The following is a 27449-nucleotide window of genomic DNA, read 5'->3' on the forward strand; positions in this document are numbered from 1 at the left end:
CTTGTGTAAACGCAACTGATGGCGTCAGATAACTTCTACAATACGAGCTGCTTAATGAAGGAAACCTTGCGCTTGGAGCATTGCGTAAGATTACATCACAGGATAAATATGCATTAGGTAGGCGGAGAGCATGGGTTAGATAGGCGGGTCCATGTGCGTTTTGCGTTATAAAAGATGCACGTTGTTACCACCGGAGTGTGGTTTGTGGAAAGCCCCGTCACGCGCCTGCTGGTGAATAAGCAGTATTTATTCTGTAAACCTTCTAAACTTCTCTGTGTTTGGGGAGCTCCTAAAGTCGCGAAGAGCCGGAGCGCCGGGCGCTGCTGCTCATCCCGGCCGGGCTCGGGGCCGCCCCCGCCGCTCATTGTCCCTGTCGGGCGGCGGCCGGAAAAGTCACCGCCGATGCCGGAGCAGCCCCGACCCTCGATGGAGCCTCTGTTCCTTGCCCTTTGCTTCCCGGTCCGTGTTTGCTCACCCAGCCCGACCGTAGGCTCGGTGCATGGCAGAGCACCAGCGGCGTCCATTCAGTGTCATCCCAGAATCACAGGATCCTGAGGGTTGGAAGGGACCTTTGGAGATCATTCAGTCCAACCTCCCTGCCAGGAGGGTTATGGAGAGCAGGTGGCACAGAAGTGGGTTTGGAATGTCTCTAGGTATGGAGAATCCACACCCTCCCTAGGCAGCTGTTGCAATGCTCTGCCATCCTCAATGGGAAGAAGTTCTTTCTCATGTTAAAAAGAAACTTGTCGTGTTTTAGTTTATGGCTCCTCGTGCTGTCAATGGGTACCACTGGAAAGAGTCTGGTTCCTCCTCTTGACACTCCTTTGAGATATTTATCTGCATTAATGAGGTCCCCTCTCAGTCCTCACTTCAGAATAAACAGCCCCAGTGCCCACAGTCTCTCCTCATCAGAGACCTGCTCCACACTCATCACCTTTGAGGCCCTTCTCCAGTAGCTCCTTGTTTTTCTTATACTGAGAAGTATGGAGATTAATCAGGAACTGGCAGGGCAGTGAGGATCACACCAGCTGTGGGCTGGGCAGGAGGACATAAGCCTTTGTGCCATTCTCTGAGAGGACGTGGCATAAAGAGGCTGAAGTAAGGGCAGGCAGCTGAGTTGTGAATGACACATTGTGATGAATTGGGAAAACAAGGGGTTAATTTCTGTACCCAACCTCTTCTGTGAACAGAACAGTGTCAGTATCTAGTAGATAGATAATTAATGAACAGTAATTATGAAGAAACATAAGATCATAGAATTATAGACAAGTTTGGCTTGCAAAGGACCTTAAAGATCATCCAGTTCCACTCCTGCCCTGGGCAGGGACTCCTTTCCACTATCCCTGACTGCTCCAAGCCCTGTCCAACCTGGCCTTGGTCATTTCCAGGGATGGGGCAGCCACAGGTTCTATGGGCAGCCTGTACCACGGCCTCACCAAAGTATTATTTAAAAAATAAAAGATACTATGGTATAGGTTTCGTGTCCCGTTATACCTGACTGCAGTGCTTCCAAAGGTAGCTATAGAACATGACTTTTTGGGGGGTTAAATAGCATACATCTTTATCACTCTTCTTCTAAGATAGACCATTAAAAAAAGAAAAGTTTGTGCCTGTGTGCCTGAGCACTATAAAATTCAACAGTTTGATGGAAGTTCTGTCAGCAGACAGCAACAGCAATTAAGGGCTTGTTTTCTTCATTAGTTAATCTTCTACTGTGGTATTATCCTAGTGAAAGACCATTATATGTCAGTCAGATGGTTGAATTTCTTCTTGGATGTAAAGGGGAAAAAAAAACTCCCTAAAAAAACCTTCTCAGTATTCTATATTAATGTTGGTACATTCAATAGGTTTCATAAAGTTTTAGTTAGTAGTTATTTGGTTTGTTTCTGTAATGCTAAAAATGAATGTTCAGATTCTTAGAACTTCGGGAGGTTCTTTCCAGGATGGTGTTCAAACCTGCTCTGGGGCCTAGAGTGCCTGCTCCTGTTTTGTCAATAAACTGAAGATATCACTTCTTTTTACTATCAAGATATTATTTTCTTTGTACAGATTAATGTAAATTTGGATTACTGAAGGCAGTAATCCTTAAGTATGTTATGTTTATCATCAATGTGTTCTTGTATTGCATCTCTGTAGCATGTTCCTTTTCTGTTTTAGAATTTGTTACACTGTTTTTGCAGAAAGAATGAATGTATTGTGGGCAAAAAAAAAAAAGAGAAAAAGTAGCTCATACTAAGCCAAATTAGATAATTACAATTTCGCTGTGTCTTCAAAACACAGCTGTGTCTTTTGGGTTGTGAGAATTAGTATTTAGTACATGTAACTTTACACTTTTCTGCTTATCTAAAGAAAAATGGTCCCCTCCAAATGTAGATTCCTCTAATTAGCTCATTTTCTCCATTTTGAAATTTAGTAGAAGTAATTGTGTTCCTTTTTACAATTTATTATTACTAATGTTGTTCCTGAGTTTAATTAATCTTTTATAATGGCCGTTATCAGATTTCTCTTGCTGTTTTTCCATGTCAGAATTTGGTAGCTGAGACAAATGAAAGCACTTTTATTTTGATTTTCCACTGACATGTCTGAATTAATTTTGTATCTTCTATCTTTAATTTATATATCAGTAGCACAAGAGGTAAGTGTGTATACTATATTAGAACTCTTCCCAAAACAGATTCAAATATCAAGGTTTTTTCTGTATGATTATGTGTAGCTTTGTCTAAAAATCTATTTCAACATCTCTTCCACACAATTTAGATCTTTGTAACACAGGCCTCTATCTCTGGTTGGGTTTTTTTGTTTATTTGTTTGTTGAGTTTTTTTAAGGCTGTAAATTTTGAGATATCTGTATGTTTGGTTTCCTTGGGGTCTGATTTAGTTTTGTTTTGATAATCATCTTTCTACCTGAGTTGCCACTCAGTTGTCACTCAGTTGCTACTGTAGGCCTTGAAATAAGCTGCTCTTAGTGAATCTACTTTGATTTTTACTTCATCTGACCTGTCTTAAGGCACCCATAAGCTCACTTTGAAAATCTCCCTGGATATTGCCCCTTATATTTTAGGAGTATTTCCTGTTGTAGCACGCCGTAAGGAAATAGCCAAAAGTTTCCCATTGTCCAGCACTCCATTTCACTGAATACCCCAATTTGGTCAGACTATCAATATAAATTGTTGGCATTTTTTCTAAAGCAGTAATGATTCTCAACAGCCACCGTATTTTGGGAAACTGAAGGGCAAAGAAGCAAAATGGAAATAAGAAAATCCATTTGTCTCAAGACTCAGACTCATTCCTTGAAGTGCACAATTTAATAAGTGTAAATTCAGCAAGTAGAGGAAAAAAGCAAGAGGAGAAAACACATTGCAAACTATACACTTATTACAGCTTTTAAAATGAATCAGGAAGAAGAAGCTGTATGGGAGGCTTGTATTTCAGCCTAAGGTTGCATGAAGTAAATAGCAAAAGGTTGATTGTTTTTATTTTTTAGCTGTACTCATCTTTAAACTATGTTCCTCTCTAGAGCTTTATGAAATATGAAAAAGACCTTTCATAATATTAAAACAGAAGGTCCACTATAATTACACCCAAAATGGTTTGAACCAATCTAAGACCAAGAATCATCTTAATATGGGCTGAATGTTATTGTTTTGTCTCCTAGAGAGCAAAGTTTATAGAGATTCCTGTCAGTTCTAGAACTATTTTTTTAAAATTCATTCAGCCTTACATGGTAACACTGGTTGGTTATAAATAGGTGGGTGATACCCCCCTTCATTTGAGCATTTTTGTGTGGTATGAAGCCAGTCATACTTGTTCGTCTTCCAAAGGAAACAATGTTTATAATGCTGTTGGACTGGAGGCTTTTTTTTCAGTCCTAGTAGAGAAATAAGTAAAACTGCTGAACAAGCATGATTTATAAAGTAGATATGGATTGATTTACCACTATTAAATGCCATCATTAACCTACAGGGCTTACTTACTTACTGAGGGAAGTTGGTGATAGAACACAACAAAATTAAGTATGTACTTTTATTACCCTGAAGCAGATGGAAAATATGGGGCATGGGACATTGAGGTTCTTTATATGAAAGGTAACGACTATTTTTATTTTTCATATACAGCCAAGGCTTAGGAAATCTAGTCTTTATAAACCATTGTTTGGTAATCACAAGGGAAGAATGGACCAAGTTAATCTTGTTGCGAAACTACTATTTCCACGACAAGAACCAACATCCACTCTCATTCTTGGGGTCACTAGTAGGAGCAAGGTCCAGTCAGTTTGAAAGGGCAGGAGAATGTTATAAATGCAAAGGCAATTTTGGGATAAAATCAAAGAGAAATTTATTAATAAACAATAATAAGTAAAAACAGCGATAAAAACCCACAATAAAAAGATCAGCGCAGCGCTGGGTGGACAGGGGTCTACACCAGAGGTATAGGTTTCCCAAATCCACGTCTGAGCATCCTCAGGATTGGGGTTTTATAGGATTTTTAAGTCCTCAGGCCAAAATTCCAGGCAGGTTCCATTCACCAAGTGTCCTTGATTGTCCAGTGAATGGATTTCCTGACATAGAATGATGACATTATCTCGTGTCCGGCCAGAATCTCCTCATATGTAAAGGAGACTCTGTGTGTTGCAATGTTAGGTTTTTCATGACAGGGTGGTGGAATCCGGGCTGGTGCCGATGGGTATCTCGGCCGGGTTTTCTCCTTTGTCTCCCCTGATTGCTTTTTCAACACAGAAATGTTTAAGTCTGGCGAAGTCTTTCTTTTGGAACTTGTCTTTTTCCACTGATCGGTTTCTCTACCCACTGGAATCCGCAGGGCGTTGCTTGGGTCCGGAGGTAGATAATTTCCCGAGCTAGTTTCATTGTTTTCCTGATGATCCGTGTCCTGTCTGTTTGTTTGGGTTGATGGGCCGGTTTGGGTTAGTTATCTTGGGCGTTGCTGGCAATCAGCAACTCCTTGGAGAAAAGCCTCATCCTACTTTGAGGAGAGGCTTTTCTATGCTTTATATTTTGTTTTGTTCCTACAAAACATATCTTTCTTATATACACTCCGAATTTTTAATACAACAATAATTTATTACAAGAAGAAAATGCTGTGTTAACTGTGAAAGTAGACAGCATGTGTAGGATAATTTAGTCTGTTTCAACTTAAATTTCTGATTTTTACCCTATTGAGATACCCACCTACTTCAGTCCTCACAATTGACAATAATGCAAAAAGTGTATTTGTTGCTAGACCACAATCCAGCTCTGAAAAATTCTGCCACCCTTTTCTACCACTAAAATACCCACAGTCAAGGCATACTACACTTGTTTTCCTTTTAGGGTTTTATAGGAAAAAACATAGTATAGAAATCATTGTCATTTCCTTTCAAGAAAATTTACTAAAAGTAGACAGTAAAAAAGTAAAAAACTCCTGCTGTAAAACAAAAAACCACTATAGAGTAACGTTTCTCCTCTATCCTCTACCTGTTATAATATATTTCTCCTCTTAGATGACAGTAGCAGAACCCAGAGGCCACCTTCTAAAAGTGTTTGGGTTTTTTTTCCCATTTATAGAATCTATTTATTGGCAGAAATGCACCAAGAATTACTTTGGTAACATGTTGTAACACCGGCCATCTCGAGTCATGCAGCCCTGTCCTTGCATCCAATTAGTAGTATCTGCCTAACTAACCTTCTCTAATTATCACAGATTTTGTGCATCTAAATAAACACGGTACTAGGTGGCTTTGTTTTTTCTGGGTTCTGGATCCTGCTGTTTTTTAAAGCCTGTGGAAGTACTTTTGAATTTGTAATCAGTGATCTATTTTTCAGCTACCTTTTTTTCCTGGTTTAATTGATTTATATGATAAGTACATTTGTATAAGAGCAATGCTACACTGGAGACATCTTTGTGAAATCATGTTAAAAAGTTTAAGACATTTTTGATTCACAAGCACAGTTCTTTTTCAATCAGCCTTTTGTACATCTGCAAGAGCAATTTATGAATGGTGCTCTTACTTAAAGTAGTATTTTCCTACAGTATTTTAGCTTCCCTTATTTAATGTCAAAATAAATAAATATCTGAGTTCACAGAAATTCTACAGTAAACAATATTGCACAAAGAAGTCACCTAGTTAATCATGGAAAACTGGTGCTGGGAGAATGGTTTAGCTGTGAGGGAAATGTCCAAGTAGTTCTTTCTAAAGCCATTATGAACATACTTGGGGCACTTAAAATCAGCCAAACCTCACCAACAAGAGCTAGCTGGCAGCTAATGTACATATATTTTTTTGGCATTTGAAAGAGTGGACAAACAAGGTCCATAAATTCTCTCAACACTGAGGGTAAGAACTCTGAACTTTACCCAGAAGAAATAGTTTTGGAGGACAAAAGTATTTCCAGTTGAAAGCAATTCTGTTTTGACACTTTGACACTTGGCTTTCTTAGTGCTTCAGTATTCAAGGCTTCTATGGATTGCGCTGAAACACAGCTTTATTTTTAACATCAGTATCTTCTCCACAATGTTGCCGAAACACATGAAGTTAAGTGTATGTTGTAGGTTAATGTCCAGTAGCAGAGAAATTCAATGGGCCAAAAGTTTTCCTAAAGCTTTTGGTCCTCTTTCTAAATTTTTGCTGTGTTGTTGTTTTTCTGCACTTATTTTAATTTTTAATACATACTTGAAAAGAAGATGACAGGCTTTGAAGCACTACTGGATTTATCGCATCAATGTGGTTTTATGGAGACTAACTCAAGAAATCAGAGAAAGTTAAATCATGCTACTTCCTTACATTTAGTATCTCTACACAGAGTACCTGCATTTGAAAGACAGAGCTTTATCATAGGAATTTTGGTTGTTTATTATTATTTTGCTAAAATTACTGAGAAAATTTATAATAATAAGTTTGCTGGGTTAATAATAATGACTTGAAACAGATATTAGGTAATCTAGGACATCATGCAGTCCATCCTGAACTTCCCTTAAGCAGGAATTGGCACAGTTTCCTCCAAGCTATGGAAATCCAGAGCTGAATCACAGAATTTCTAGAATCTCAGAAATGTCGGGTAAGTGATCCAGCAGCTAAAAAAGTGGGTGTAAAATTTTCCAGAGAACTTGCATGAGCAACTACTCCAGTTACTCAGGGGATGAACTGGAGCCCCAAAGAAGGACAAATGCTATTGTTTTGAAGCAGCTGCTTGGAACTGTGTGTCCTACTGTGCAAAGCGTGACTCTAGTGCAGTAGTTGAACCAGATGCAGTGCCACATTATTCAGTCCTGGAATCCTCTCTGACCAAACTTGCTGGAACCAGGATCTGCCTCAGACTGTTCAGCATATTAGCATGTAATTCCTTATGAATGTCTTAATATCCGCTGTTAAAAATAGCTTGTGGTAAGACCTAAAAATCTTCAGGCTGAGTGTCTGAACACAGTCCTGGAGTTATTTATAACCACCTATGAATTTGTTATGTTTGAGACAGGTGCAGGCAAACAGCCAGAAAGGTTCTGGAAAAAGAAAAAAATCCTCAATTACTTCTTGTTGTAAAACGCATGCACCTTTTTGTGAGACCTGGACTTTGTCAGCAGTGGTGGCTGCAGCCAGCAGTGTTGGATAGCTCTTAGCCAGGGAATGGCATTCCTTCCACTGGCAGTAAGAGGGGACTGACCATTCCTTTCTCCAGCAGTAATCTGACGGTGACAGGCCATTGCACCACCAGGAATGTCATATCCATGTCTACATATAGTCAAAGATCAAGCTTGAAATTACAGAACTAAAAGGAACACACGTTCCTGCTCCTCTCCTCCTTCCTGAATTAAGACATATTTTTGCTATCTCTTCATGCTAAATTTTAGGGAGAATGATTAACCACATGGTCCTTTCTGGGGGGATAACATCATAGTAGTAATCATCCAGCAAATGGGTGATTACTATTCTGATCCAGATTATTCATTCATATACTAAAGCTTTTTTTTCTGTTTAAAACCCTTACAAGTAGTTCAGCTGCTATGCAAAAATTTAATTAAAACCATAAAAAGATAGTTTGACTGGATATTTTTATTGAAAATAGGTAAATGTTTGCTAATGTGCAAGTGTATCAGAGAAACCTTCTGTCAAACAAAGAATTATAAGTACCATTTGAGACTCTTGATATTCATAAATTACATTGTCACACAGGGAAAATGAGTGAAAAAGACATCCCTAATGATTCTTTTTTTAAAAAAATTCACTGGGCAAACCCGGAAATTGCTAAGCAGGTTCTAAGTGCTAGTTTTTAGAGGGAAACTCTTCTGTTGATACAGCTATCAAGATATTGCCACTTCAAAAAAACCCCATCCAACATAAAACCCTGTTAACCATTTAGCAAGTATTTTAATTGCAGAAGAAAAAGTAAAATATTTGCTATGCTATGAACTAAGATTCTTCTATCTAATCCTCAAAAAATGCCATTATAACATTAGAAATGAACCTCTACTCATGATCTGCCAGTAGTACTTGAAATGCTTGGCAATTTTTTTTATCAAAACAAGGAATTAAAAAAATGGCTTTTTGGCTTTCTGAGATATTTCAGTAGGCAAATTGTGATGGCCTGTTGCAGTGTGTTTCTTGTTAATGGTGTGTTCTGTTATTACCTGAGTTGATGGTTTGGTCCAAATGAGACCCTCTCACCCCACACTGTCAATCTACCGTGAGTCTCCTGTCCATCTGTCTTAGGTCCACCACATGCTTGGAATTCCTCTTTGGAAATCCCCTAAACTTCGATGCTTGATTAGTCCATGTGACCCAACTTTCCCCCCCTACCTCCCTCATCGGATGATGATTTTGTGAACCCTGTCTTTTACCCTCCCCAGGATATCTCTGATTAGCTGATGCTTTCTACCCTCCCTTTGGACCGCCTCCCTATTTCAGCTGTTGAACGCTCGCATTTTCTGTCTTTTGCCCCCAAGATTCCCCAGAGCAATAAATCCTCTATTGCCCCATGCAAAAGACCTCCCTCTCATCCTTGTCTCCTCAGAGCGCAGACTGGCAGCCAAAAAGCCATAGAGCAAGTGCTCTGGTTGCACCTCAGGTCATCCTGCTCCTGGGGTGTGAACCACTCCTGGAGCGGGTCGAAGTGATAGAGCCAGATAAGCTCCAGGGAGATGCGATAATGGCCACTACTATTGGTGTTTTGCATGACCCAACATTTTCATTTCACAATGAGCAAAGGAATATTCCTGTTAGGAACACTGTAGATGGATTCATGGGACCAGAAAGTTGGGTCCCAATGTTTTGTGTTTTACTACCCATTAAGATCATAGAATGGTTTGGGTTGGAAGGGACCTTAAAGATCATTTATTTCCAAACCCTCTGCAATGGGAAGTATTAGTTGCATAGAATTACTTTGGGCAATCAAGGAATTTATGAGAAAATATTGAACACCTGGCATAGCCTGGAATGTTGCAATCTCTCAGTTTACTTGCAAGATACTTGTGAAACAACTTATGCATATAGACAAAATTTGCATTTTTCAGTTGCACAAAAGATTATTAAATCTTTAAAGTAGTGGAAGCATCTGTCTTTATGAAAATATGTATTAAGAAATGTGTCCACATGTTAAAAAAATTAGATGAATACTTACAATATTACTCAGGAGAATTTTGACCTTAATCCATTGATCCACATTTTAGTATACTACTTACATTAGAAATAACATTATTTATTAGCATATTATAATGTAGTATCACACCAATATATTGTTTGCATGAGTGATGAAAGCAAAATTGTATTTCCAAACTTGAAGATTTCATGATTTAAACAAGAGTCTTGGAGAAGCAGTAGTGCTAGAAATGACCTGGGAGTTCTGGTTTCTCCCAAAAAACAAATTCGAGCATAAGTCAACAGTAGGCTCTTGTGGCAAGAATCTTAATTTCTAGTGTAGCAAACATTTTACTTTTTCTTTTGTAATTAAAATACTCGTTTAATTGTAAATAGGGTTTTGGTTTCTTTTTTTTGGGGGGGGGGGGGTTTGGGGTTTTTTTAAGTGGCAGTAGCTTGATGGTTGCATCAGCTACTTACTAGCAACTGGGTTTTGCCAGCAGCTTGAGGGATGCTTCGTCACAGTCTGGTTTTATTAGTTGAGATCAGTGGACTCACTGGGAAGCTTCACATTAGAGAGATCTCAGACCATAAAAAGGACTGTGCTTACTGCTCCTGCTAACACTCAGAAGGTATTTTTCTGTTCAGTGGATAATGAGCTAAGTATTAGGACAAACTTGAAGTTCTCTTTGTTGTGTCAAAACACTGCTTTCTTTGTAACTTGCCCTCTACATAACTGTATGCGGAAGATACCTTCTTCCAAAGCCCTTAAGCAAATAATGCAGCATAGTGGTTTTGTGGCCTATAGCTGAGATGGAAACAAGACTTGAGTCTTAAATACAAGAGAATTAGATCTTGTAATACATAATCACTTCAAATACTCAGTGTCTATTAAATGTCTGTGTATTACTAAAGAAAGGGAATTTCTGCTCATTTGTTAGAGAATGAATGAATGACTCTATTGTTAAATAGAATCAGATTGCAAAAAGTGTTTGCATGTCTGTGAACAAACTTCAGTTTGAAAAGTGGCTGTTCAGTCTTGCCCACGGTTTTGTGCACATACTTTCTGAAGTCAGCAAGTGTTGGCGAGCACTGTAGTGCATAAATGACACCTGCATGTGTGTCTAGGAGCAAGATTGATCCCACAGGCTGTAAGGCTTGCCACCACCTAATCGTTCGCATTCCATAGACACTGCATAGACCCAGATCATGCTCATAAAAGTGCCTGTTCTTTTTAAAATTCATCATTAGTAATGTTCTTCTACATAGCTTGTACACCTATTTATAAAGCAAGATGTGATATCCCAGGCAATGTACATTTTCTATTCACTCAGGTTTACTTTGTGATGGTTTTCAATTTATCACCGTGTTCTAACTAGGTTTATAGAAAATTCATTTTCAGTCATGCCAAGGAAATTAGGAAATGCATGTAGGATAAGAATTCTCACTAGATAATTGTTTAAATACTTGTTTTCTATTGTATGATACCTATTCTCTTGTACTTTGCCCTTCTAGTATGTCCACGTTTTTGTGTTTCACAGAGATATGAAAGACCTGAAAGGTGCAGCCCCCGCAGTTCTGCAGAGACTTCCCCCATAGCTTATGTTTACTCAAACACTTGGAAAATTTTCAAAGCAGAATTTTGGATTTCCCAGTTTTTCCATATGTGCTGCATCTTCCATGACACACCCCACATCTCTTTGCTCACGACTGCATTACACACCTGTGCAGTCAACAGGGTTTGCTCTACAGGACCTGCAGTGATGGTGTGCAAATGAAGCGTGTGTAGGATCCACAGCTGTGGCTGTGGAATTTCCAAAATTCACCTTCTTGCTAGGGTCCAATGCCCTGTGGTCTCACACTTTGAGTGAATCATGGAGGATATAGCCTAACTTACCTATTTCATTTATGGTACTGCCAGTGAATTACGGGGTCTCAAATATTACATCATGTAGGTTACATCCACCTGCTTTCCATGAAACAGGCATATGTGTCCCTGCAGGGCTGGTTGATGTTGAGGATCTATATGAACCAATATTTAATTCTTCACTTTATAATCTTGTATTGTATTCTCCTGTTGCATCCAGAACAGAATCATATTCCCTCTGTGGCCTTCTTTGGTGGTTAGAGGAAAAATTTTTCTTCCTTTAAATATTTCCAGAAATTTTATTTTTCTCCTATGCTCATATAATTCTCTTCTATACTGTAATTCACTAACTCACTTCAGGTAAGAGCTACATAATCCCATAAAGGCTCCCTCAGGAGGCACAAGTGTGTTTCATGCCTAACAGATTTTTAATAGAACTCTGAGATTATGTTGCTATTGAGTCATGGTGGAAGGATAAGGCAAGCTGATATGGTTTTTGGAGGACTGGAGCCAGGACAAATTAATTCAGCCATACCTTGCTTTCTGTAACAACAGAGCTGAATCATAAGTCAGATCCAAATCCTCTGTTCATGTTCCTTCTCCGGCACAGAGTTTCCCTTCCAGTGAGCATGGTGGTATATGCTGAAACTGAGTCTGAACATGCATTTACACATAGACAAAAAAAATGTTGCAGAAACTACATTTTAAGCTTGAGACTGTGCACACATGACTGTGCAGGTGTATCCCAAGGAACCAGGGAAGTTTATGCTCTGGTACAGGGCCTGCTGACAGAAAACAACCTTCGTTCAGGAGATGGCTGTCATTCTTAAGTTCACTGACACGTTTCAGGTCTACTGCTTTGTTCTAGCAGGTATTGTAAGAAGCCATGAGAGTAATTATGTGGTACTGATAGAATCTATCCAGCTTCAGGAACACAGGACCAGACCTGTTCTTAGTTTTTGGACAGGATTCATTCTCTGGGATTCCATTTTGTTTAGGGTGGGTTGGTTTTGGCTTTACTCCAACAAATATCCTGAGGTTTGACTGCAGTAAAAATTTACTTTTACTAGCACATTCATTAAGTACATTCTTTTGAAACAAATATTAAGACTTATATTAACACTGCCAGTTATGATTCTTTTGTGCAGCAAATATGAAATGAGAGAAGAAAACCCCCATGAATTATGTGTAGATGGTGTCTGGTTGTGACAGACTGGCAGTGGCAGTCATGGCTTGTTATCAGGGATTTCAAAGGAAGGGAATTATCATATTATGATAGTCAAACTATCAACATTCCCAGATTACATTCAGAGGCAGGGGTTTTAATTGGAAAGTGCTTTTATGGATTCCAGAAATGGGTAGTAATCTTACTCTACTGAAACTGAAGAATCTTTAAATTATTCATGTTTTGTATTTTTACTTAGATTTAATTTTACTTATTTTTTTTTTATTTTTCCTGGTTTTGTTTTTGCTTTTGTTTTTGTTTTAAAGCTGCATAATTGAAAGAGGCCTTTCCCTTCACAGAAAAGCAAATATCCTGCCCACAATCCTACAAAAGATACTCTTCTTCTATGTAAAGCCAATAAATAGAGCAAGGCATTTGTGAGACAGGCAAGTGTTTTTCTATACTTGGTTTGTCTTACCAGCATGGAACACGGATTTTATTAATTATGATTAGTTAGTGATCGCTTGATTATGGTGCCCTGACCAACCTGAACTATCAGCGGTTTAGCAGTAAATAACATGGTGCTATAATAATAATGATTATATCTACCTACAGTTCACAACATTTATTTTACTGTATCTTTCCCTTACAAATTACTCTTAAGTCAATGCCATTCTCACACACAGCTAGAAAAGGAAACATTAAATGTGTGGCTGTGGGTGTGCCATAGTAAAGTTATTTATGTTGTTGGACCATTCTCTAAGTAAACTTCAGGGGTTTTGAGCTTAATTAAAGTAGATAATAAAATATGTTGCCAGAACACGAGTAAAATAGCTTCATTTTTTTCAGTTGCAAGGGAAATATTCTCATGCCAAAAAGAGGTATACTGTTACTCAAACCACATTTAACATTATTTGTTTGTAATTGCTCTCCTTGATTGCTTCACACAGCTTTCAGAAAGCAGTAAAAGAGAAAAACACTATCAAAATATGGTTATGAATCATTATATTTAACTACTAGTATTTCAAGTTCATTCTGGAAACACATTAAATTTCATTCAGTTTTGCACACGGCACATTTAGATTTTTGTTTCCCCTGGAAAGCAAAATAATTAGGCAGTTTGTGAAATGTTTAAAACAAATCTGAATTGCAGTTTCCTTTTCTGAATCCATTTTGTATTTTCAGTAGAGGCGTTATCAAGTTACTTTTCATTTTGTATGCATGAAAACAAATTTAGCAACTACCTTCTACCAAAATAAACAGCAGTAGAGGTGATTTGTCACGGAATTGCCTACTTAGCCCACACTGTTATCTGTGTAGAAGATGTGTCTGAATGGCTTCCGTAGAGCTTGAGAATGCAGCATTTGTCTGCAAATATTTTACTTGGGGTTTTAATTGAATATGAACTGCATGAACTTTGGCAGTTGAAGGACTCCTGAGAAAAAGCTACCACCAGGAATATAGAAGTGTAAGTACTCATATATTGTAAGGATATTGCATCAAAGCTGTCACTTGGTAAGCAGATCAGACTTTCACTTCTGTCTGAGAGACCAACAGGATGCTGTGTGTGTTTAGCCAGCTGAAATCTATCAGAGAGCTCCTCCTAACAAACATTGTTTGAATTAATACATTATTTCCAAACCAGTTACATTGGCAAGGTATAAGGTAACATGTGGTTTAGAAAAATAAACCTAAATAAAATGAAAGCAGAAGTAGCAGAAACTCTGTTTAAGTCTTCTATGAATGGTGTGTGGATTTCATCTCATATGCCAAATGACCAAAAATTTGAAGCAATATTCTGAGGAGAAAAGGTCAAAACACACAGGGAAAATTTGAATACAGTGGAAGCACCCATTAAGTCTTAGTTAAATATGGAAGTAGACATTTGGTACCATGTCAGTGAAATTGCAATACCTTGTTATATCGGTATTTTTCAGTTCTCATGGTACTACTGGCATCTGTTCAAAAAAATTTCCCTTACATTTGAGGTGTGATCCAAAGGCCAACAATGACCATGGGTCATTTCTGTGATTTCTAATGGCCAAAGGTGAAGATTTGGAGAAGCTGAGAGTATAATTTGTAGATCAAGGATGACTGAAAGTCAGGGTAGACTACAGACACCTGGGCTCCCTGAAGGTTCTCCAGTCCTGCCTTCTTCAGCTTTGGTTCCAGGTGTTCTCTGGAACACCTGATACAGCTCTGATGAAGCACTTGTTGATCAGATACTGCTCATGCTGGTAGCCCTGAATTATGAATAAAGCAGGACTGAAAATTACAAGAAATTCCCTAAATGCAGATTGCAGTTTGTTTTTTATTTTGTTTTGTTTTGTTTTTTAACCTGAAAACATGGTGAGGATGCTGATAGGTGAGGTTTGGGGATAACAGGAATGAATCTGCAAGGCCACATTTCTTTCAAGATACTTTTTCTATACAAGTTTAGCTCATTCGGAAAGATCTGATCTTTGAATCTGCAGCTTTCAGGATTAAACCAATAAGTAGTGCAAGAATGGGAGATGAAAAATATTACACACCTCCCTTTCTTATATAAAAAAATATTAACGTGGGAGAGATTTATGGAACAAGAACTCTTACTGGACTTGAATGACTTTCTTTTTGTGTGTGAACTCACATTGATAGTAAACATTACCTTCTAAAACCTGTACAAATATTTAAATTTTTAAAGGTTCACTGAAAATTTTATTCCCTGAAAGTTGCTACTATTTTTTTTAAGAAAATTATTTTATTTTAGTATTTTTCATTGGGTGGAATCCAACTTCATTGTATATCAATGACTTGATATCTTTAGCATTCAGTAGATAGCAGAGCTCAGTTGCTGATAAATACATAAAAACATGTTTGTCAAGAACAAGGCACAGTGTGGTTTTCAGGACCTTGTTGGCTTTTAATTATTTCTATTAAGCTAAAATTTTTCCTGTTCTCCATTTCTTTATGAATTACATTCCTTTTCATGGCCATGAAAGTAGACAATACAGGTGGACCCTCAAAATGATCTGTAAGAAATAATCTGTTAAAAAAAAAAAAAATTGTGTTTTGTGTTCTTAATTCAGACACACAAAATCCAAATGGATATTTATTGTTTTTTAAAACACTTAATCTTCTCCATATGACATCTCCTACAACAAAGCTGTTTCCAGAAATTATTTGGATCTTATTTGGATCCCTTGATGAGAGACTGTGCTTTAACATTCTTAAAATATTAAAATCTATTGTAATGTGTTTAATCTGTTGAATTAAAAAATGCTTTTTTCCATCCAGAAATCAAATCAGTGAAAATACATTTTTTTAAATTTTGGTTTGTTTCTGAATAATCTTCCTTGTTTAATAACAGCACAAACTAGTAAATGATTAGGGAAAAAAGGCTGAGAGAGCAATTAAAATAAACAAAGAAGGAAGAGGAGTAAAGTTGTTCAAACACTGTTATGCCCCTTTAGATCTATTTGGAGTTACACAGCAGGTACTAGAGGGGACTGACCCCTCAACTTATGATTTGCTCTAACCTTTATTCTGAACTAAAGTCTAGAGGGAGCTCAAGTTTTGTTTGAATTTATCTGTATTTATCTAAAGAGTCTCTTACTGTCCAAGCTGTAGGCATGCCACTTCTATTCCATGAAACATTTCTCCCCCTGGAATAATAGGAGCTCAGATTCACTGGATATAAATATGTATTCAATAAATTTTAAGTGGAGCTGTCCTTGGGAAAAATCTTAGTGTAAATTACTAACAGAGGGTAAAGGGAATATATTTCCAGTGTCCCCTTATCCTTCCAGATCCTACCTCCTCTATTTTTTGTACTTTTAATCTCAAAAGAGCTCTCTTGTCCAGGCTAAATAGCATGATCTCCTGAGGAAGCCAATGATCACAAGATGAGAATACCCAGGAAATGACGAAGAAAGTTGTTCTCTGTCAATGCTGTAATTATTTATCCAAGTCTTATGGGCATGATGGTATGTCCATGCAGTTTTTACGTACCACTATTTTTATACTGTCTTTTTGAGAATTTAAGAATTCTCTGGAAAATAATTTGAATTATTTATCAAGCATGGCACTTTTATGAAATCTCTTTTCCATTTTGTCTTGTATTTAATATTCATTCCATTTCATCACCTGCTAAAAGATATATTTTGGAGAAATTTAGATCAGCCAGTGAAAGTTTTAATTTCCTGCATCTTCCCTCTAGATCTCATTTTGATTCTGTTCCACTTGTTAATCTTCCTTTGGTTACTTTGGAGTCATGAGTGCATAGGTAATTCCATGTCATCCACTGTGCTAAGGCAAATTGTTTTGTCAAATGCTTCTTCTGCATTTAAAGAGGTTGAAATGGTCTTGGAACAAAGACTGGATTCATTAGAATTGTTTGCTTAGCAGCAAAAATTGTAGCCAAGCTTTATTTCATAGTCAAAATCTGTGACAGCTTCAGTCTGAATGTGATGTTTGACTGCTGTGTCTTGCTCTCCAGAACACTGGTTTTAGTTGTATCTTCCTTTTTTGGACAAGTAAAACATACTGAATGTTGGAATCCACATATTTAAGCATATTGCTGCCATCATATGGCTACATACTTATTTGTCAGAATGGTATAATGAAAGCAGTTCTGCATCTGAAAATAAAGGTTTTTATGTAAGGGAGAATAAAGCTGCACAGAGAAGCAGTTATGAGTGTTATGATGTTTCTAATCCTTTTTATGTTTAGGCTATAACAGGTCTGCCTGTCTCAGAGTGTGAAATACTTGTCTTCTGAAGCTAAATGAGTAAGATCCGTGTGATCCATAACAAGGTGACATAGAGATAATATACATAAATATTAGTCAGAAATTTGACCGTGGGAGAGATGTTAGTGGGACTTTTGCCTGAATAATGAGAGAATAAAAACTAGGAAAATCTGTCAGAACTCATCCCTGGTGGTTACAAAAGTAATTGTGTTAGTGTATTACAGTAATTTAAATCAAATTCACTTTTACTCCTTTTGTCTCTGATCATCCCCTTTTTGGAGCTTCTCATGCAACTTCCATCAGTTCATATGTTAGCAGTCTTTGACTGATTTAAAAAAAAATGAAATAAATTGTCTTTCCAATCTCAGGCCTATATTTGTGCTGGCAGGCACAAAGTCATGTTGAAGCAAACTCTATTTCCTTTCTCCTTAATTGCCGCAGAAAGATCATAAGCACAGTCAATCTGGCAAAGACTAACAGTGTGGCTAGTAAGAAAAAAAAATAAAAAAGGATGGGGATAGGAAAGGAAGACTATGAATATGTTATATAAAATTTTTACTTGGGGTTGGGATGACTAGTGCCAAAATTAATGTCATGTTTGAACGTTTTTTGGAAATAATAACTATGAGTGTGATGAAAACTGTCAGTATTTGAAGAAAAACCTGCTTTTTATCTTTTAACTTCCAGTAGTATAAAATTTCATATGATCAGACCTGTTCAATTTACCTCAAATCATCCACCCTGCATTAATTTTTACTACACATTATTTATTTTGAAATAATTCCATAGGAGGTGACAGACTTAGGGTTGAACTAGATGGTTCATAGGGTTGTGTGAAATATAGCTGAGACAACTTACTCATCCATCATAAAATGGACTCTGACTCTACAATCATAATAGAGGAAAACAGCAGAAGAAAAAAATGATAGAAAAGACAAATATTCTGTTCCATCAGTGTAATGAACTTAAAAAAGTTCAGAGACCCATTATGTAGCATAAGGATCTATCATTTCTGGGTGGGCTTTTTTGGATTGGTCCAAAATTCCAGATCAACAGAATGGTGTGTTCAAAGGGGATTTTAATCCCAAATAAAACTGCCAGACTGCAGCAGACAACAAAGATAAACCCAGCTCTCACATGTATTGGAAACAGATGTTGAAAGGATGTAACAGTTTTATAAATCTGAGTTTGGAATTGCTACATTGCTCATAAGTGATGAAATAACAAATGCCAATTCTCATAAGTTTGTAGAGTTTTATTGGTCCAAAGGAAGGAATGAAGGAAATAAAAAACATCTCTTTGATGGTGTTCTCTCCCTATAGAGGGATTGCCTTCATTTTTTATTTTTTTTTTTTTAGTTCATGGGGTTGCAATCTGAAACTGGTTTTGCATCTCCCATTGCCTGAGGATGCTTATGTAGTGGCACAGGCCTGGCATCTTGTGTGTCCCAGGTATCTTCAACATTTGTGTTTGATGAGACAGAAAAGCACAAGAGGAAGGCTGTAAATTCTCTGGCTATCCCTGCCACATATCATAGGAATATCATCCCAAATCTCCCTCAAAGTCCCACTCCTTCTGGCATACAGTGGGGTCCAGGAGGAGAGGAGAGTGGGTCCTTCCAAAACTGAGGCATGTCAGCGGAGGATACTCTGTGGGTAACCTGCTGTCCTTCAAGTCAAGGGGGATTTTCCAAGGGTATTTCCACTGAGACAACCTTTGATCACTTGGGCCAAAAACACACAGTGTGTTTATTCAGGCCATGACAACCCAGGCCCTTGGGACTCACAACCAACACCTTACAGCCAAAATCAATTTCTTATATTCCAGCTAGGAATCATTCCACACCAAGGAACACTGGGGGCATGTATTGCTGCTACCAGCAGCTGATGTTCTGGTGCTGTTTTGTAGGATTTTGGATTGCGCCCAGTGTAGTTTACTTTGAGGTAATCCAGTCCTGAGGTATGAAAGCAAGGATCCTAACAAGAAATTCAGTGGTCAAAGGTAATGTTCCAAGCATAGGCAATACAGCATTTTTGGTAGCTTCTGCTCCATGATCAGAGAGCGGCTGGTATCCAACATAACCATGGATTTGCAAACTCCAGTAAGAAACAGTGAAACAATGAGACACAGTGAAACAATGAAAGATTTAGGGATTTTACAATTCAGTTGCAATGCCCAACCATGCTGTCGATTTAATTCCTGTTGCACTGGATGAATCAGTAGATTTCATCCTTCTGCAGTTTCCCCACACTTTTGGCAAGGCACTACTGCACTAATGGTTGGAGGACAGATAAAATTGTGATAACATACTTGAAACAGTACCTGGATGCTAGGTACCTCCTTCTCACCCAACAGTTTCAAATACACATTGGACAGGAAAGATGACAATGTAGATCTCCAATGTAGTCCCTCCTCAGAGAGCCTTCAGGTGAAGGAAATGAATTTTGCGCAAGATGTTCTGGGAAAAACAAATTAGGAGAGAAAATAGCAATTCAAAAGCAATGTTCACCACTGTTGTGTATTATGAAAGCTAGTGAAAAGTGGAAGAGAAGCCTTGCAGTGTTACTGTAGCCATAAGATCATAATTCAGTCTCAGACTGATGGAACCAATGCAATTTCCATCCCATACCCACACAAATAGAGGGACTGAGAAGGATCAAGGAGCTCTGAGATAAGATCTTTGGGAATTTTGTTTCCCATGGGTTTTGATGTGATTTTAATGTAAAATACAATGCAAATAATAGGTTGATAGTTATTCAAGTCACTCAACATTTTCTCCATTTTTCTTTGTTACAAAAAACCAATTACATGTTATCACACACAAGTAAAATTTAACTAAAAGCCTTAAAAGTTTTTATAATATGGTGAAATCATAACATACTTAAACTGTCAGAATTTTGTGTCACCTTTTGTATATCCATTGAGATAGTGAGATTAAAGACTATGTTGTTTTTTACTGTCTCCAGGGAATCTCTGTTTCATTGAGGACAGAGGGTGGAGAGACTTCATTTAATGAGCAGCATCTTTCATACAGGGTTTTCTTCAGCCTGTGATTTAATGCCCTTGGATCCCTGATGTAAACCCAGAATTGTTCATTTCTCCCTGGCCTATTTTGTTTAACATTCATGCCTACACTTTATGAATGCTTCACAAATATTTCTGCTATAATTTTCACAAGACAGTCTCATGGAACACAGTGTTACAGGTAGAGAAGAAAAGCACAAAAGTCTCGAGGTCAGAAATTTTCACTGATTGTGTGGGTTTGATCTTGCATGCCTAGAAATAGATCTTTTCAGAACTATCTACCACTTCATGTGCTCAAAGCACAAGTCCTATATATACCCAATGTGATCTTGAGCTGCATACATTTCTGTAAACCTAGCAGACACCTAAAAAAGGGAGAATATACTTGCAGATCATCTGGGAAAGACAAATTTAAGTCAGGTGTCTGATATTACATGGGAAGTACCAGAATCTAGAAGAGAATCCTCCAGGTTGGTGTCTGATCATCATTAAGACACTCTCTTAAACTGTGTTCTCTGCCTTATGACTCCATTTGCCTTGGACTTCTGCTGTAGCTAAAGTTTCCTTCATTATACTGAAAAAAAACCCTGGGATCTTGTGTATAAATAACTCTTCAACTATGCAATTAAATATAATATTGCTACCCTATATGTGGTGGCCAGATGAAGGTTGCATAAGTAATTCTAGTTTGGGGTTTTCATAAATGTTAACAGTTGACATTATGACCGTAGTGCATAATTGCCATGTAATGTTTTATTTCTTCTTAAATTTTTAAGAAATTAACTGGAAAAAAGTACTGTATTCTGGCAGCATGTGAAATGTCAGCAGGATTGGAACCTAAATCCACTGTACTGTTTTGCCCTACATGAACTGACAGAGTGATTGATTGCAAGATGACTAACCATTCTCTGGGTGAACAAGCATAAACACAAATAATAATAACAAAAAAAAAACAACAAACCAAAACATTTCTTATCTACCAAAGTAAGAATATGATGCCTGATAAATCCTGGCTCCATTCAGGACCAGTCTCTTTGCCTCCCCCTGGAATTTTTTTTTTGATCCAGATTGACTTTCTTGGAAAATCTGCTGGAAGAGCCAGCAGATACTAATTGGACAGTTGACTGGTTCTTCTTTCTCCTCTCACTCTTGCTTGTCTACATGCAGCACACTGGGAATGTCTAGGCCCAGCTTTCCTTTAGTTGGGATTTCAGGTACTTCCAGTTCCAGGTTGATGGGAATGATGGCTTATCAATCCCTTCTTCCCCTGTGCCCAGAACTCACCAGTATCAGGGTCTTCCTTTCCAGTTCAGTATTAGTCCCTCCTTCAGTCTCTCACAACTTAACCCCTCTTCTTCTCCTCACCATGCATTCAAGCATCCTCCTTCCCTCTCCCTACCTTTCCTGGCTAAAGGGACAAAATATTTTGAAATGTGCCTCCAGGTTACCTAAACTTGACCTATATGGCTAGCACAAAGCAATCCTGGCAAATGAATGTGGTTCTCATTCCAGTACATCCCTGTTTCCTACAATTTCTGTAAATAGATAATTCTAGATTTTGGGTTGTTTGGGTTTTTTTTCCCTCGCTCTATGCGTTTTTATCAGCTGCTTTCTTTTTTTACCTCCAGTCAGCATTATTTTGTCTTACCTGTTTTTAGACATGTACAGAACACTTAGTGTGCTGTGGAGTAAAAATGCATTCTCAACTAGATATAATCAAAGTTTGGTTTCTGCCTCATGCTCTAAGTTTGGGCAGGACTCGTTCTATCAGTCCTTCTAGTCCCCACCTTCACTGCAAAGAGAATAAGATTTTACATGCAGAATAATAGTGTGTAATTTGAGGCAATGGAATGTTTTACCATTATGGGATTATGCTTATGAGGTGGTGCAAAGAACTCCCACAGACAAAACCTGGTGATTAATTGGGTATTGTGGGTGCTTGATGTTTTTAATTTAGGCTTTCAGAAATTCATGAGCCCTGCCACCCTGTGGTGGACATTTTTCTTCATCACAACATAGTAAGTATTCACAGTATTTGAGCCTACAGACTACTGAGTAATGGAATTAAAACAAAAGAAATCTTGGTCTCAATATTTGGGAACATTAGCCTTTAGACCAATTTTCAATACAACTGTATTGGAAAACTCTGCTTAATTGATTTTTCTGTTGTTATTTTGAAGTGAATGGGGTGTTATTCATATGTCTTTGAAATTCTGTATGTTGTTAAATGACTGCATTTCAGTAGGCTTGCTTTACAAACTTAGCTTCTTTCCAACAGCAAAAAGCCTGGGAACAGCTGCTCTGCAGCCACAGGAAGGCCTTTTGGAGAGAGCTGGGGTCAGAGAAGGGGAAGCAATGTCAAAGGTACTCAATGTTTTCCTCTCCCCCAGGGGAGCATCCAGCTTATCCCCGAAATTGCGCAGCAGAGTGAGAACATGTCTCTGTTTACTGCACATTCTGGGCAGTCTTGGCCAGAGCTGGTTTGGTGGGACCCCACCCCTTTCTCTATTTGTGGTAGCATTGCATTTGCTTTTGACTGCCTTTCCACATTAAGCAGATGTTTTTATTAAGCTCTCCAAGGTGACACACAGGTCATTTTCTTGGGTGGTTACTGTTAATTCAAAATTCAACAATGTGTGTTAGTAATATCCTTCCAACACACTTTATTTTAAATTTTCCTGAAAATTTAAATCATGAACTTCCTCTGCCATTGTGCTGCCTAATTGCCTTGGTTTGTCTTGACTAACTTAAATAACTGCTCAGTTTAATAATTGTTCCTTGTTAAAAAAACAGGTATATGGCAAATCATGCCACCATGCTGATTAAGGTCTTTTCCAGGACAGCCTTGAATACAGCGAAGTTCTGTTAGTGCTCTGCTGCTAACCACTGCCATATTGAAAACTGAGCTTTTTATTCTATTCTGTTTTCTTCCAGCTAGCTTGTGATCAACACACAACTACAACTCCCACCTCACAACCTCTAAGTTTCCTTACTAGCCTCTTGTGAGGTATATTGTCAAAAGTGCTTTAAAAATCCCAACAAATTATGTCAGTGAAACGATTCTTGTTCCTCGTCCAGCTGAATTCTTTCAAATGTTTTCTGAACACTCTCAAAATGCACTAATCTAATTCAGAAAAAGAGTCAGGAATGCTAGTAAATTATGGTTGACTTGCTTCTTTTTCTAGTTGGCAGCAACTCTATTGATGCTCCGACTGGCTCTAAGCCATTTAGATTCCTGTCAGAAAAATTAGTAGTATTAATTGTTACTCTGGGATTCTGTGGAATCCCAAACAATTTCCGGTACCAGAGAGAGGCACAGAACTCTCACTGCACACCTGGTCTGTCTGGGAACTCTGTGTTCTGGGCAGTAGCAGCACTGGAGATGCTGGGCTGAGGTCAAAGGGCACTTTCAGAGACCGGATGAGGTCAAAAGTCTGTGTGAAGTGAGTCCCATCACATCCCACAGTGTCTTCCTTCTGGCTGCCAAGAAGCCTTAATTGCTTCCATGTAAACCTCGCACAGCTGACCCAACCTCCTCACTGCCAGCTCTCTATGTCTGGGGGACAGGAAGTATTTTTGGCAGGGAGAAGACAGAGAACATACTGAAGGTACTACAGAGAAAGTACAGTCAAAAAGGGCTGAAATTATTTTTGGGGACTTTTTAAATTGGGGATGGGGGGGGTGGGGGGTAAGGGAAAGTAACCTGGTTCTGCAAACAATAAGATATGAAGTAGGAATGATGGTATAATCTTTATTGCTAAGATATACAATAACCTTTAGGGAGAATTCCTGCTGTCTGTGGGACTGAGTTCCACTGGGTCTTTCAATTTCCAGAGTTGAATCAACATTGCTCATCTCCCTGCAAGGATCTGGCCTGGAATATCTGCATCATATCAAAGTGGTCTGAAGAAACAGTCAGAGCTCTTTTAAAATTTCATTGTCAGTCATCAGTATGCACATTTTCTCAGTAAACTTCCCTAGCTCCACCAAATACATATATTTGAAGCAAACCTCAAAAGGGAGTAACTTATTATCATGGAAGTAATTACTAGGAAGTCATGTTATGCTTCTTGTCACTTCACAAGAACCCTATTTTCCCAAAATCTGAATCTAATATTGCTGCTTAATAGACTCTAAACTTCAAAAAAAATGATGAAAATCTTTTATCTTGACGGAGAAGAAAGTCATCACTGCCATACTCCCCAGCTACAATCTAGATCGGCTTTAAACCGAGTGTATGATCCAAACACTGTTAGAAATTGGAAGGTTAAAATTATCTAGACTGGGAAGCTCCTTCCATATACCTGTAGTTTTGGTGATATCAGGAAACACTGCTCTCACATTTCATATATTTGCAGTTCTTATTAAGTAAATTTTCCTACAGAGAGAAAGTTATCTTTTTTTTAGTTGATAAATTTAGATGATACACTAGTGAAGTTTTATCTCTTTGGTTTCTTCTATCACACCACTGAATTCTCATGGAAGCAGTTAAAAATGTGGAGGTTAAAGCCTGGCCTCTCATGCTGAGGGGAGTTGCACCATCAGTTTCTTTTGAAATGTGATTTATCAAAGGATTAGGCTGTGAGTGGTTCTTGTGCAGTGATGTAAAGCAGGAGCAATGCCACTGAGGTTCGTCACTGCCAAAGCAAAGTGGACGGAAACCACTGCAAAGCACAGCTGTTGACTCAGTGGCATTTGTTTTTCTTTGCTAAGGCATCTGCAGTTTTGTCAATAAGGGGCAAGATAAATTAGTGTTTGTTGAAATAATTTCTGCCCTATGTTTGACATTGCTGGCAGAGAAGCTGAAGTGCCACTGGTACTCATGGCAGAGCTATTCCAAACCTGCTTGGGAACATCCCTGTCGTGCTGCAGGCAACAGCTGTGATGGATTGTCCTTTATCTCCTTTATTCTTGTTTTAACATAGGCTTTTTTTCATAGTCCACAGCTGGCACCTGAAAGTACAGTATATGTTCCAAAAGAAATTCCAGGCTCTTTTTTTCCCCCTCATCTTCTTCCAAGAGAAAAAAAATACACATACTTTTTGTGTGTTATGGCCTTCTGTGGGACACCTCCCACAGACTCACCCTTTTTTCCCCTTCCATGGATGATCTTTTCACAGGGCAGAGAGGGGATGGGATGGGATGGGATGGGATGGGATGGGATGGGATGGGATGGGATGGGATGGGATGGGATGGGAAAGAAAGAGTTGCTCTCATATTTTCTAGCAATGATTTTGTCTACAACTATTTCCTTCTTGACTTCTTACTCACTGTTTATAAAATCTCCCTGTACTTTAACAATAGTATTGTTGCCACAGCTGCATTGATTATATTTCTCTAACTTCTCTCATTTTGGGGCTTGGAATCCATGTGGTTTGTTTTCATACATGGTAACTTGGAACAGCCTATAATAACATTACAGAAAGCCTTGATAATATAATTGTAATGTGCACACACACTACTTTCTCTGCTTTTTTGTCTCCAGGATCAAATATCTAATTTGTCGGGGTTTTTTTTTAATATTCTGCCTAGAACAAAAATTTAAGAGTTGATTCCAGATAGATCCATTACAAAATGTAGGGTTTCGACAAGCACAGTAATAAGGGGTCAGTGAAAGTTTTAAGTGTTTCATTGCATAGCCATGTATCTCCACATGTGAGATTTGGGTAGGTTTTTTTTGTTGTTGTTGTTTGGCTTGTTGGGGATATTTTTGTTTGTTTTGTTTTGTGAGTTCGGATTTTTTGGTGGGAGGTTGGGCCTTGTTCCTTCCTTCCTTCCTTCCTTCCTTCCTTCCTTCCTTCCTTCCTTCCTTCCTTCCTTCCTTCCTTCCTTCCTTCCTTCCTTCCTTCCTTCCTTCCTTCCTTCCTTCCTTCCTTCCTTCCTTCCTTCCTTCCTTCCTTCCTTCCTTCCTTCCTTCCTTCCTTCCTTCCTTCCTTCCTTCCTTCCTTCCTTCCTTCCTTCCTTCCTTCCTTCCTTCCTTCCTTCCTTCCTTCCTTCCTTCCTTCCTTCCTTCCTTCCTTCCTTCCTTCCTTCCTTCCTTCCTTCCTTCCTTCCTTCCTTCCTTCCTTCCTTCCTTCCTTCCTTCCTTCCTTCCTTCCTTCCTTCCTTCCTTCCTTCCTTCCTTCCTTCCTTCCTTCCTTCCTTCCTTCCTGCCTGCCTGCCTGCCTTCCTGCCTGCCTACCTTCCTGCCTGCCTGCCTGCCTGCCTACCTTCCTGCCTTCCTGCCTGCCTGCCTGCCTTCCTGCCTGCCTGCCTGCCTCCCTGCCTTCCTGCCTGCCTGCCTGCCTCCCTGCCTCCCTCTCTCCCTCCCTCCCTCTCTCCCTCCCTCCTTCTCTCTCTCTTTCCCTTCCTTACTTCTGCACTTCCTTCTCCATTCTCCTCTTTAAGATAGTAATAAAAAATATAGCAAGAAAGCCATCAAAGTGTGTAATGTAATTAATCAGTTTTATTTTAGGAAATAATTTTTTTTTTTTCCCTTTTCACCTGCTTCACAAAATGAAGGTGTGGTTCTTGTTTGTATTGAAAACCTGCATGAGAACTTTTGCTAGACCAAGGGTCCTGACGGTGCAAGATTCCTTCCCACATGGCTGAAGTTCAACCTTTGAAGTTCAGGACAAGTCCCCCTTTGCTGGAACATCTCTCAATGTTCTTCATGTTCTTAAATAAGAAGCATGTATAAAATAAATACGTCAGATTAGAAAGGCCTTCACTTGTTGGTTTATGACCTGGAGGTGTAGAAGTGTAAGTCATGAACAGCTACTGCAATCAGCAGCTCCCAGCACAAAAATATGGGTTATGGGACATTCATTTAGACATGTTAGATAATACAGCAGGTCTGTCTCCCTTTCAGATTGCATCAGATACCTGTGCAAGTCTTAACACACTGAATTTACCTTTGCTTTGGGGCTGATTAGTGCTAACAGAATATGGCTCACTGGCAGTCAGGGACATGGCGTTTTCCTAACCTGCAAAGCCCAGGCAGGGTGGAAGGAAGTCAGGGCATAACCCTCCTGTCCTGCTTTGCTGCACAGATACTCTCAGAGAGTTTTAAGGGATGAGGTGGGTGTGTTCTGAGCTGCCCTCCTGCAAAACAGCCTGTGGG

At 38.6% G+C, this 27449-nt stretch overlaps 1 protein-coding gene and 1 long non-coding RNA gene across 5 annotated transcripts in view; one reads left to right on the plus strand and one right to left on the minus strand.

The window, feature by feature from the left end:
* Positions 1-91, minus strand: part of LOC131591788 (coiled-coil domain-containing protein 91-like) — a 145141-nt gene extending 145050 nt beyond the window's left edge. For all 4 annotated transcript variants that reach the window (XM_058862843.1, XM_058862845.1, XM_058862847.1 and 1 more), the window contains exon 1: positions 1-91. The gene's annotated coding sequence lies outside the window, so the exon portion shown is untranslated.
* LOC131591795 (uncharacterized) lies at positions 29-27030 on the plus strand. The gene is made up of 3 exons (XR_009280462.1): positions 29-117; positions 22626-22711; positions 26849-27030. It is a non-coding gene; the product is annotated as an uncharacterized LOC131591795 (long non-coding RNA).
* The last annotated feature ends 419 nt before the right edge of the window (positions 27031-27449 follow it).

This window comes from Poecile atricapillus, chromosome W, assembly GCF_030490865.1.
Source record: "Poecile atricapillus isolate bPoeAtr1 chromosome W, bPoeAtr1.hap1, whole genome shotgun sequence".
NCBI lineage: Eukaryota > Metazoa > Chordata > Aves > Passeriformes > Paridae > Poecile > Poecile atricapillus.